Source organism: Octopus sinensis, unplaced genomic scaffold, assembly GCF_006345805.1.
Source record: "Octopus sinensis unplaced genomic scaffold, ASM634580v1 Contig15274, whole genome shotgun sequence".
NCBI lineage: Eukaryota > Metazoa > Mollusca > Cephalopoda > Octopoda > Octopodidae > Octopus > Octopus sinensis.
The window spans coordinates 45,001-57,015 of record NW_021833644.1 but is presented as its reverse complement, the minus strand read 5'-3'; the positions used below and the strand labels follow the sequence as shown (position 1 = coordinate 57,015).

The following is a 12,015-nucleotide window of genomic DNA, read 5'->3' as shown; positions in this document are numbered from 1 at the left end:
ATATCTCAATGTAAATCTGACATTCTAATGAGTTCTTTTAGCAATCATCTTTAATTAGTTGTTCAGTCCACACTGCAATTGTTATCATTAAACACTACCACATTCACCACCACCACCACCACCACCTCTATTGTCATTATGCATGCTAGTAATCACCTTTAATTGCAATTAAAACACCTGTTCATTTGCCATATTTCAATCAAATTTTTACCCCTTATTTACTTTTCTCTCTCTCTCTCTTTCCAATACAGAACTCAAGTACCTGCCAGGTGAGAAAAGAAAACTTATTTATATTTTCTGAGTGCATGTGTGTGTATTATATATATATATATATTATATATATATGTGGTGTGTGTGTGTGTGTGTATGTATACATACATACATACCACACACATATACACACACATATATATATGTATGCATGTATATATATGTGTGTGTGTATATATATATTATATATATATATATATATATTATATATATGTATGTATGTATGTATCTATAGGTGTGTATATGTATATATAATGATGTATATATATATATATATATATATATATATATGAATACATAGATACATACATATATTTATAAACACACATACACAATTTTGCTTTTTTACATTTAATTAAAAATTAAATTACAAACACTGCAAAAAAAAAAAAGAAAAAGAAAATCTGCAAACATTTACTTTAAAAGTAATGATGATTTTTTTACACAGTTCATGCAGGGTCCCAAATTTGGTGGTAAAGGGGCCAATTCATTATATCAACATTGGTAGCTTTATATTCAGTGACCCCCAAAAGGATGAAAGGCAAAGTTGGCCCTGGTGGGATTTGAACTCGGAACAAATATCGCAGAGCATTTTTGTTTCCCTTTTCTAACCCTAATAATGATAATCCTTTCTACCAAAGGCACAAGGCCTGGAATTTGAGGGGAGAGGGACTGGTCGATTACATTGACCTCAGCGTATCGCTGGTACTTATTTTGTTGACCTCCGAAAGGATGACAGGCAAAGTTGACCTCAGTGGGATTTGAACTCAGAACGTCACAATGGACGAAATACCGATAAACATGTCGCCTGGCATGCTAACGCTTCTGTCTGCTCACTACCTTATAATAATAATAATAATAATAATAATAATAATAACAACAACAACAACAATCCTCTCTACTATATCACAAGGCCTGATATTTGGTGGGTGGGAACTAGTTGATTAAATCAACCCCAGTACGCAACTGGTACTTAATTTATCGTCCCCGAAAGGATGAAAGGCAAAGTTGACCTTGGCGGAATTTGAACTCAGGATTTTTTAAAACATCAACTAGTTATGGGGACCACTAGAGTATAATAGAAATTTAAGGGGTCCCTTTGTGAAAGACTGTTGAGATCCCTTGTCCCACATGCTTATTGCTAACATCATGCACCTTAAAGAAACTTGTTACTTTTTTACTTTTGGGCTGCTGAGTTTGTTTGAAAGGGCCAAGCCCATAACATTTGCTAAACCCATTACCTCCAAAACTGATGGGACTAGGTGCTGTTCATATGGTGTTTTAACCCTTTTGTTACTGTGTTTATTTTGAGATGCTCTGAGTTTCTTTCAATTATTTTGAATATAACAAAGAATTTAGTAAAATAACTTAGTTATCATTAAGCTAGTGTTAGGAACATAAATTGTGACTAGGGTTTGGTGGAAGATTTTAATTCAAAACTTATGAAAACAAGACATTTGTACTACAGAACCAGAGCCGGTTTCAGCCGGGTTGGCAGCGAGCTAGTGGAATCTGTAGCATACCCATCATTTTATATTAATTAAGAATAATTTAGTTAACTAACTTTGTCCATATTAACCATTTTGTTACGTTATTCCTATTAAAATACACTGCCATCGTTTTAAATTAATTTTGAAATTATTGAAGAATTTAGTAAAATAATTTTGCTATTATTATTAATCTGGTGTTTGGGATTCAAATTTGCATGAAATTTTGATGGAAGAAGGGGCTTTAATTTGGACCCCTTTAAAACATAGAACCAGGCTCAGTCTCAGGTGGCTTAATATAAAAAGGGCCGGAGGAAGTTTGAAATAGAGAGAGAGCAAAGATGCGGAAACTGTATACACACGTGATGATGACAATAGTAGTGGTGGTGATGACGATGATGGTGAGTTGTTATGGTGGTGGTGGTGGTGATGATGATGGTGGTTGTGGTGGTGATGGTAGTGATGACAATGATGGTGAGTTGTTATGATGATGGTGATAGTGGTGGTGGTGGTGGTGGTTATGTTGAGGCAGCGATGTTAGTGATGGTTGCGGTGTTGGTGGGGATGATAATGATGACGACGACGATGACGCCGGCGATGATGACATCATCAATGTTAATAAAGATATTAATGACATTTTGAAATGAAATCTCGTTTATATATATAAGCTTACACAATTTCAAAACATCGATGGCAAGAAAAAGGATTAAAAAAATTTTTTAAAAAACATGTTAAACATAACAACAACAACAACAACAACAACAAAGCATTGGCACTAAGACAAAAACAATACCAAAATGCCAAAAAATTAGATAATGAAGGTCTGAAGAAGAAGAAGAGATATTCCAACTTGATATAATTTGATAAAAAGGAGGAAAAAAAACCGATAATAATAATCATAACAATATTAATATTGATATCATCATTAAAGTGGCGAGCTGGCAGAATCATTAGCATGCCAGCCAAAAGGCTTAGCAGCACTTTGTCCATATTTACATTCTGGGTTCAAATTCTGCCTTGGTCGACTTTGCCTATCATCCTTTCGGGATCGATAAAATAAGTCCCAGTGAAACACTGGGTTCAATGTAATCGACTAATCCCCTACCCCACAAATTCCGGGCCTTGAGCCTATAGTAGAAAGGATCATCATTATTATTATTGAGTGAGAGAACAGTGCATGCCATCAAAGTGACACGGGTAAAATATACAAAGCCCAGTATACCCATCATGACTACCTGTCTGATAAGGGTACACCAGGCACATGCATCACAACCATATGTGCACGACATGGTAATCTATATCAAGATAAACAGCACATGACCTTGCAGGTGGGGCCCAGTTAGAATTTCTTGCAGGTTGAGTAGCCCATCCCGCTCAAACGGTCCCTGAATAAGGGTTGTTTAAGGACTGAAAGAAACCAACCACACCATGTTTCCAGAGGTGAACTATTCAAACCCCAAAGAATCCCTCTCAACACATGGCTATGATGCTCCCCCACTACTTCTCTGCTCGTGATCAGATGCACATATCGTCAGCCACTAAGGGACATGGTCAACTGGTTAAGGTCAAACAACTGACAGGCAAATCTGTGGTATTGAGCAGAATATTGCTGTAGGCCATCTTTTTATACCAAACAAAACAATGTACATGATACACTTCCAATCAGTTAAGATCAGAAGCCATGAGAGCCACTGCCTGGTACTGCATCAGGGCATTTATTATTATTATTATTATCATATTATTATTATTATTATTATTATTATTATTGTTTTATTATATAATTATTATTATTATTATTATTATCATTATTATTATCATTATTATTATTATCATTATTATTATTATTATCATTATTATTATCATTATTATTATTATCATATTATTATATTATCATTATTATTATTATTATCATTATTATTATCATTATTATTATTATCATTATTATTATTATTATCATTATTATTATCATTATTATTATTATCATTATTATTATTATTATTACTATTATTATTATTATTATTATCATTATTATTATTATTATCATTATTATTATTATTATCATTATTATTATCATTATTATTATTATTATATATTATCATTATTATTCTATTATCATTATTATTATCATTATTATTATTATCATTATTAATTATTATTATCATTATTATTATCATTATTATTATTATTATTACTATTATTATTATTATTATTATTATTATTATTATTATTATTATTATCATTATTATTATTATTATTATCATTATTATTATTATTATATTATTATTATATTATATTATTATTATTACTATTATTATTATTAGATTATCATTATTATTATTATTATTATCATTATTATTATTATTATTATTATTATTATTATTATTATTATATTATTATTATCATTATTATTATTATTATCCATTATTATTTATTATTATTATTTATTATTATTATCATTATGATTATTATTATTTATTATTATTATTATTATTATTATCATTATTATTATTATTATTATTATTATTATTATCATTATTATTATTATTATTATTATTATTATTATTATTATTAAGGTGGCAAGCTGGCAGAATCATTAGCACATCAGATAAAATTGTTGAAAGCATTTCTTCTGTCTTCAAAATATCAGAAATTCAAAAGATAGTGCTTATGGGAACTGCCCATATCCTTCGTAAAATACTGTCTATGTAATCTCAAATTTTAAAACAAACATAATTTTCTTGTTTTCTTAAACATTCTCTAGAACAACACTAAGTACAAAACCAAGTATATGACACCCTAAGCATAACACCAACATGAACTTCTAACTTGTTGTCTCTTGAGGTCCCTGGGGGAGACTTGGAGCCAACTTGTACAAATACAAAGCAAAAGTCAAACACATAATAATAATAATGGTTTCAAAATTTTGGCTAAGGGCCAGGAAGTTTGGGCGAGGGCGTAAGTCGATTACATCAACCCCAGTGCATAACTGGTACTTATTTCACCGATCCCGAAAGAATGACAGGGAAAGTTGACCTTGGTGGAATTTGAACCCTGAACCTGAAAATGGACGAAATGATGCAAAGCATTTTGACCTGGTGTGCTGTCTGATTTGGCATGGTTTCTATGGCTGGATGCCCTTCCTAAAACTAACCACTCTGAGAACATGATGGGTGCTTTTCTCAACCACAACAAACTTCCAAAGGTCTCGGTCATTCAAAATTGCCTCCGTAAGGCCCAATGCTTGGAAGGTTCTTTGTACATGCCACTGGCACAGGTGCCATTGCATGACACCGACACTGGCCACAGCCAGGATTTCACTTGGCATAATGCCAAATGTCTCAGTCACTAGTCTTTGTCTCCATGAGGCCCAGCGTTTGAAGATCATGCTTCACCACCTCATCCCATGTCTTCCTGGGTCCCCCTCTTCAGCGGCTTCTTATAAAAGCAGTGTGTATGGTACACATTATGACAACAATATTGATGATAATGATGTTGATGGTGATGAGGATGATGGTGGTGGTGGTGATGATGGTGGTGGTGATGATGATGGTGGTGGTGATGATGATGGTAATGATGATGGTAGTGATGATGATGATGGTGGTGATGATGATGATGGTGATGATGATGTTGATGATGATGACGACAACGACGATGGTGATGATGAATAATGGTGTTGATGATAATGATTAAGAAAGATACAAAATTATGATATCAAAGTTTTTGACAAGCATTTGAAAAAAATCTAGAAGAAACTGTAATTCAACACGCATGTATATACAAAATATTCACACACACACACACATATATATATACACACACATATATTTGTACACGTATATATAATTAAGTGCATATATCTGTGTGTGTGTGTGTGTGTATATATATGTGTGTGAGTGTGTGTGTGTATATATGTATAAATGTGTATGTATATGTGTGTGTGTATATGTATTTATGTGCATGTATGTATATATGTGTGTATATATATATATGTGTGTGTGTGTATGTATATATGTGTATATATATATATATATATATATATATGTGTGTGTGTATGTATATATGTGTATATATATATATATAAATATATATATGTGTGTGTGTATGTTTGAGTATATATATATATGTGTGTGTGTGTGTGTGTATACATATATATATATATATATATATGTATGTATATATATATATATATATGTGAGAGAATGAAATGATATTTAAGAAGCTCAGAAATATTTTTAATTTGTTTCTTTTCTTTGTTCTTTAAATTTCATCTCTCTCCCCCACGCCCTGCCTCCCCACCAACCCCATCCCGATTATGACGCTTCCCCCCACCCACCCACCCACCTCCCATTCTTTGCTTTTACTTATCCCTCATCCACTCTACCATTGACCACCACCACCACCACCCCTGACCACTTTATTAGCCACTGCTGCCATCATCATCATCATCATCATCATCACGTCCCAATTCATACATCTCTACCCTACCGCCACCACCCCCTTCGCATACACACACACACACACAGATCGTACTTCGGAGCTCATTTTGTTTTGTTTCTTTCGCTTTGTTTTAAATTCACATGTGATCAATCAAACATTTTGAAAGATCTCAAAAGATCCGATGCCTCCAAAAGAACGGATAATAGCAATAATAATAATAATAATAATAATAGCAATAATAAAAATAATAATGATAGTAATAATAATAGTAATAATAATAATAATAATAATAATAGAAATAATAATAATAATAATAATAGCAATAATAATAATAATAATATTAATAATAATAATAATAATAATAATAATAATAATAATAGAAATAATAATAATAATAATAATAGCAATAATAAAAATAATAATGATAGTAATAATAATAATAATAATAATAATAATAATAATAATAGAAATAATAATAATAATAATAATAGCAATAATAATAATAATAATAGTAGCAATAATAAAAATAATAATGATAGTAATAATAATAATAATAATAATAATAATAATAATAATAGAAATAATAATAATAATAATAATAGCAATAATAATAATAATAATAATAGCAATAATAAAAATAATAATGATAGTAATAATAATAAAAATAATAATGATAGTAATAATAATAATAATAATAATAATAATAATAATAGAAATAATAAAAATAAAAAAAATAATAATAGAAATAATAAAAATAATAATAATAATAGAAATAATAAAAATAATAATAATAATAGCAATAATAAAAATAATAATAATAATAATAATAATAATAGTAATAATAATAGTAATAATAATAGTAATAGTAATGATAATAATGATAATAATAATAATAATAGTAATAGTAATAATAGTCATAATAATAGTAGTAATGATAATGATAGTAATAATAATGATAATAGTGGTAATAATAATAATATCATTTATTTGCCAAAAGGGTGAAGGATGAGGGGGACAATACAAAGACAAAGTGTCAGGTTTTACATATAATGAAATGATAAAAAATAAAAATGAAAAAACTTTAAAAAGTGAAAAAAAAAAATAGTGGAAGAAAGGAAGTGAGTATTCTTGGTATACACTGTAAAAGAAGGGACATATGTATAGCAGGAAGGGACACATGGAACATGAAGGCCTCTAGTGATAATATATATATACTAGCAGCATAGCCCGGCGTTGCCCGGGTATGTAAGAGCCCCTAGTAGGCAACGACTAATCCCAATCTAGTCCTTTCCCTCTAGGGAACAAAGACGCATGTGTAGGTTGCAATGTCTTTTCTTCACTCGAATACTTCTGTGTATACGATGTTCCTAGCTGTCTCCCGACGGAAAATGTGTTGCATATAAAAAGCTTAGATGTCGAATTTATCGATGTTTTTCAGAACTGGGGGAGCTTTTCAAAATTTTCGCTGCGTTAGTTTTGAATTATGACATTGGGCTATGTGTGTGTCAAGTTTCATCAGAATCGGTTGAAAGCTGTGGTCAGGGTGAGGGTACAACCTGACAGACACACAGACAGACAAACTGTCGTTTATATATATATATATATATATATATATATATATACTTTGATAGGTTTCGGCCATTATTGGCCCAGGCCATGTCTAACTTAATAGCACCATATATATATATCATCATCATCATCATCGTTGTTTAACATCCGTTTTCCATGCTGGCATGGGTTGGATGGTTTGACTGAGGACTGGCAAGCCAGAAGGCTGCCTCGAGCTCTAATCTGATCTGGAAAGGTTTCTACAGTTGGATGCCCTTCCTAATGCCAACCACTCCAAGAGTATAGTGGGTGCTTTTTACGTACCACCGGCACAGGGGCCAGTCAGGTGGTACCGGCATTGACCATGCTTGAATGGTGCTCTTTACGTGCTGCTGGCATGGGAGCCACTCAAGAAACACTGGCATTGACCATGCTCAAATGGTACTTTTTATGAGCGACCAGCATGGGTGCCAATCAGGCGGTACTGGCATCGGCCACAATAACGACTTCACTTGACTCAACAGGTCTTCACAAGCAGTTTATTGCCCAATGATTGAAGGGTAGTCTTATTAAATGGGCTGGTTATACTGCACTGGCTAAGGCCACAGTTACGGTCCCTCTTTGCTTACCAGGTCTTCTCAAGCGCAGCATATCTCCAAAGGTCTCGGTCACTTGTCATCACCACGCTCGAATGGTGCCCTTTTATGTGCCACCAGCATGGAAGCCAGTTAGCCGCTCTGGCAACGATCACGCTCGGATGGCGCTCTTGGCACCCTACTAGCTCAGGCAGTGTTAATCATGTTCTGTAGACACGAATGTGCCCCTTGAGGCTTGGTGGTGCCTTGCCAACTTTTAGCAAATGAAGCAAATTGAGGACTCAGTTTGCCCAAGAGCTTATGGGTCATTTATTCCATGTTTTCTGAGTGAACGGCAAGGCCTGCTTTGTTGCCTGCCACAAAACCACAATGACAAATAAGATTTCCATTTACATGAGCAGCATTTTGCCAGCGTGCATTTAGGCCTGCATGAAGTTGGTCCCAATGTTGGTGCTAACCTTGCTCAAATCTTTGAACAGAGAAGCAGGACTGGCACCAAGTCCTGTGTTCTGATGCATTGTTTTTTCCCAGAGAGAAAAGGAATGCTGCTTAATACAGTGATGCCTCAATATATACGAGTTAATTTGTTCTCGAAGACAGCTTGTAAAACGAAAACTTGTAAAGCAGAGCAATAATTTCCCATAGTAGTAATGTTATAAATCGTAATTTGTTCCCAGAAAAATATTTTACCAATAAATTTTATAAAACTCATAAATAAATGACAATAAACCAAAGGTAGAATGTAAAGAATAGGTTCTAGGTAAATTCCACCAGGTAAATTTCACCACGGTATATTTCACCACGGTATATTCCACCATAGGTAAATTTCACCATAGGTAAGTTCCACCACGGTATATATCCACCCGCTAATAATCACTGTGGTCAGTTTCTCTAGACCGTAGGTCATTACCTATCTTATTTAATCTGTCTATCTCTCAAGTCTTAAGAAGAGAGAGAGAGAGAGTCTGAAAGTGAGATAGAAGATAATCTTTATAATCTACTTGAATTGAGATGGGATCAATTTAACCCTTTCAATACCAATCCGGCTGAAACTACTTCTGGCTGTGAGTACAAATGTTTTGTTTTCAAAAGTTTTGAATTAAAATCTTCCACCAAACCTTAGTCACAATTTATGTTCCTAACACTAGATGAATGATAACTAAGTTATTTTACTAAATTCTTCATTATAAAGTAATTGAAAGAAACACAGAGCATCTCAAAATAAATACAGTAACGAAAGGGTTAATGTTCTCCCATTGAGCAAGAATCTATGAAAAAGACTCATCACAAAATTTCAAAAATAATATAATTTGAGATAATGGAAGAAAAGATTGAATTTTCACACACATTTTATTATAACAATAGGATAAAAAAAAATAACAGTGAGTACATTGTGAAATAGAGTAAGGATAAGAAATTTTATTTTACTTGAAAAAATTTCTTATGAGAAATTGTGTGTAATACTTCTTAAAAATTGCAGAGGATTTTCATTTTGATATTCCTGAACTAATTTCTTCAGTCGTGCATCAGTAATTTGATAGGTCTTTTTTTGTTGTTGTTCCTCCACGTCGAACGTGTGCAATTTTTGTCTGGTTTAATCCCTCCTCAGATGTAAGGGCAGTGCATAGTTTCCACAAATTGGGATGCTAGTGATGAGTGCAAAGCATTGTGGAACCCTTCTTAATAATGATGTGATTATAATAATAATAATAATAATAGATTGGAAATGCTATTATGTACATTGTTTTGCCTTGGTATAAAAGATGGCCTACAGCAAATATTCTGCTCAATACCACAGATTTGCTTGTCAGTTGTTTGACCTTAACCAGTGGACCATGTCCCTTGGTGGCTGACAATATGTGCATCTCTGATCACGAGCAGAGGGGAGCATCATAGCCATGTGTTGAGAGGGATTCTTTGGGGTTTGAATAATTCTCCTCTGGAAACATGGGTGTTTTTGATAGTTATATATAATTATTAAAAAAAAAAATTAATTAATTAATAATTTTAAATTTAAATAATTTAAATTTTATATATTTTGTAAATTATATTAATTATTTTTATTTTTTGTTTTGGTTTATGTTTTTCACTGTTTGATTTGCCTGATAGTGGTTTTATCTCTAATTTAATTTATATTTATATATGAATGAATGACCCCCTTCGGTCAGACAATGTCCATGGGTTTGCACCTAGAGAGTTACCCCCTGAGGCACAAGTCTGGGCAAGGTTGTTTTTATGGAAGACCAGCAGTCGCCCATGCATACCGGCCTCCCCTCTCCACGACACCGATGTTGTCTAAGGGAAAGGCAAGGGCCGATACAGCTTGGCACCAGAGACATCGCAACTCATTTCTACAGCTGAGTGAACTGGAGCAACGTGAAATAAAGTGTCTTGCTCAAGAACACAACATGCAGCCCGGTCCGGGATTCGAGCTCACAACCTCACGATCGTAAGCTCGACGCTCTAACCACTGAGCCACATATATATATATAGTTCACATTCACAGAAAACAAGACAAAGGCAGGTGGAGGGAACAACAAGCAGGTGTAACAGTTTAACGCTCAGGGAGAATGGAAATCCCTCTTATGTTTTGAGCCTACCACTCATTGATTGAGAGGATTAAGAGGAAAAACAAAAGGGAGAGAGAATGATAAGAAAGGAATATTGTGGATGATATGGCAAAGTCTTTTACAGGAAATTCTCAGAGTTTCGGCTAATGGCATCAGCTGAAATCTGTCAGTCCTTGAGAATTATGACGTGCACTGAATCATCTTTATCCTCTGCAATTGTGAAAGCTGACTGTCCTGACTAGGGGTCATCTGTGGTGTCAAAATGACTAGTCTGTTACCTCGATGCCTAGATTTTCACTGTGGAGTAAGATGGACAGCCATCCTTCAAGACTTCCTTCGTCTTGCCATGGATTTCTGTTGTCCCTTTGCCTTGAAAAAAGAAGAACATCATGACCACCCGTGCATTAATTTTACCAAAATCTATTGGAGAAGTTGCCATTATGTGTTAAATCTGCAAGAAAGAGAAAGATATTGTATACCATCATGATTTCATATTTTTGAGTAACTTGTACTGTGGTGGTAACAGCACTACCCTCAAAGCCAAGAACTTTTCAGTATTCGCTCTGTGTTTGTGTAGAGGAACACGGAAATAAAATGACTTAAAAGTACTAATAAAGTGTGTGTGTGTGTGTGTGTATCTATATAAAAAATTTTTTTAAATTGTGAGAGCTAAGAAAGAATTGATCTCACTCTGTCTACATTGAAAAATTTTCTGAAGTGTGTGTGTATATATAAAAAATTCAAAAATTGTTCATACTAAGAATTGAACTTCTGCTGTGTAGGTTGATGCTCTTTCTTAGCTCCCTGGGGGAGTGGATCTACCTGGACCCAGGATCTCTACCACCCTCCAACAGGTATTGAACCTCTATCCCCCAGCTCTCCAGTCCAACATCCTAATCCACTCCCCCCACCTGGCAGGGGCCCAATAGTGGAGGTATTTATGAGATATTTAAACCTATTTTCATGGTTGAACTTTTGCTGGGATAGATTTAAGTATATTAAAATTTTAGTAATTTTAGTGTGGGTGTCTTGGTGGTTGTGTGGGTAAAGACAGGAAACTTAGAAAGAGTATCAACCTACACAGCGGAAGTTCAATTCTTAGTAAGT

The 12,015-nt window shown here is 33.4% G+C and overlaps 1 protein-coding gene across 1 annotated transcript in view; it reads left to right on the top strand.

Moving 5' to 3' along the window:
* Nucleotides 1-232: 232 nt before the first annotated feature.
* The window catches only part of LOC115230311 (nuclear factor 1 A-type-like), a 31,911-nt gene continuing 20,128 nt past the window's right edge, over nt 233-12,015 (top strand). Inside the window, exon 1 of the mRNA XM_029800516.2 lies at nt 233-269. The gene's annotated coding sequence lies outside the window, so the exon portion shown is untranslated. The remainder of the gene's footprint in view (nt 270-12,015) is intronic.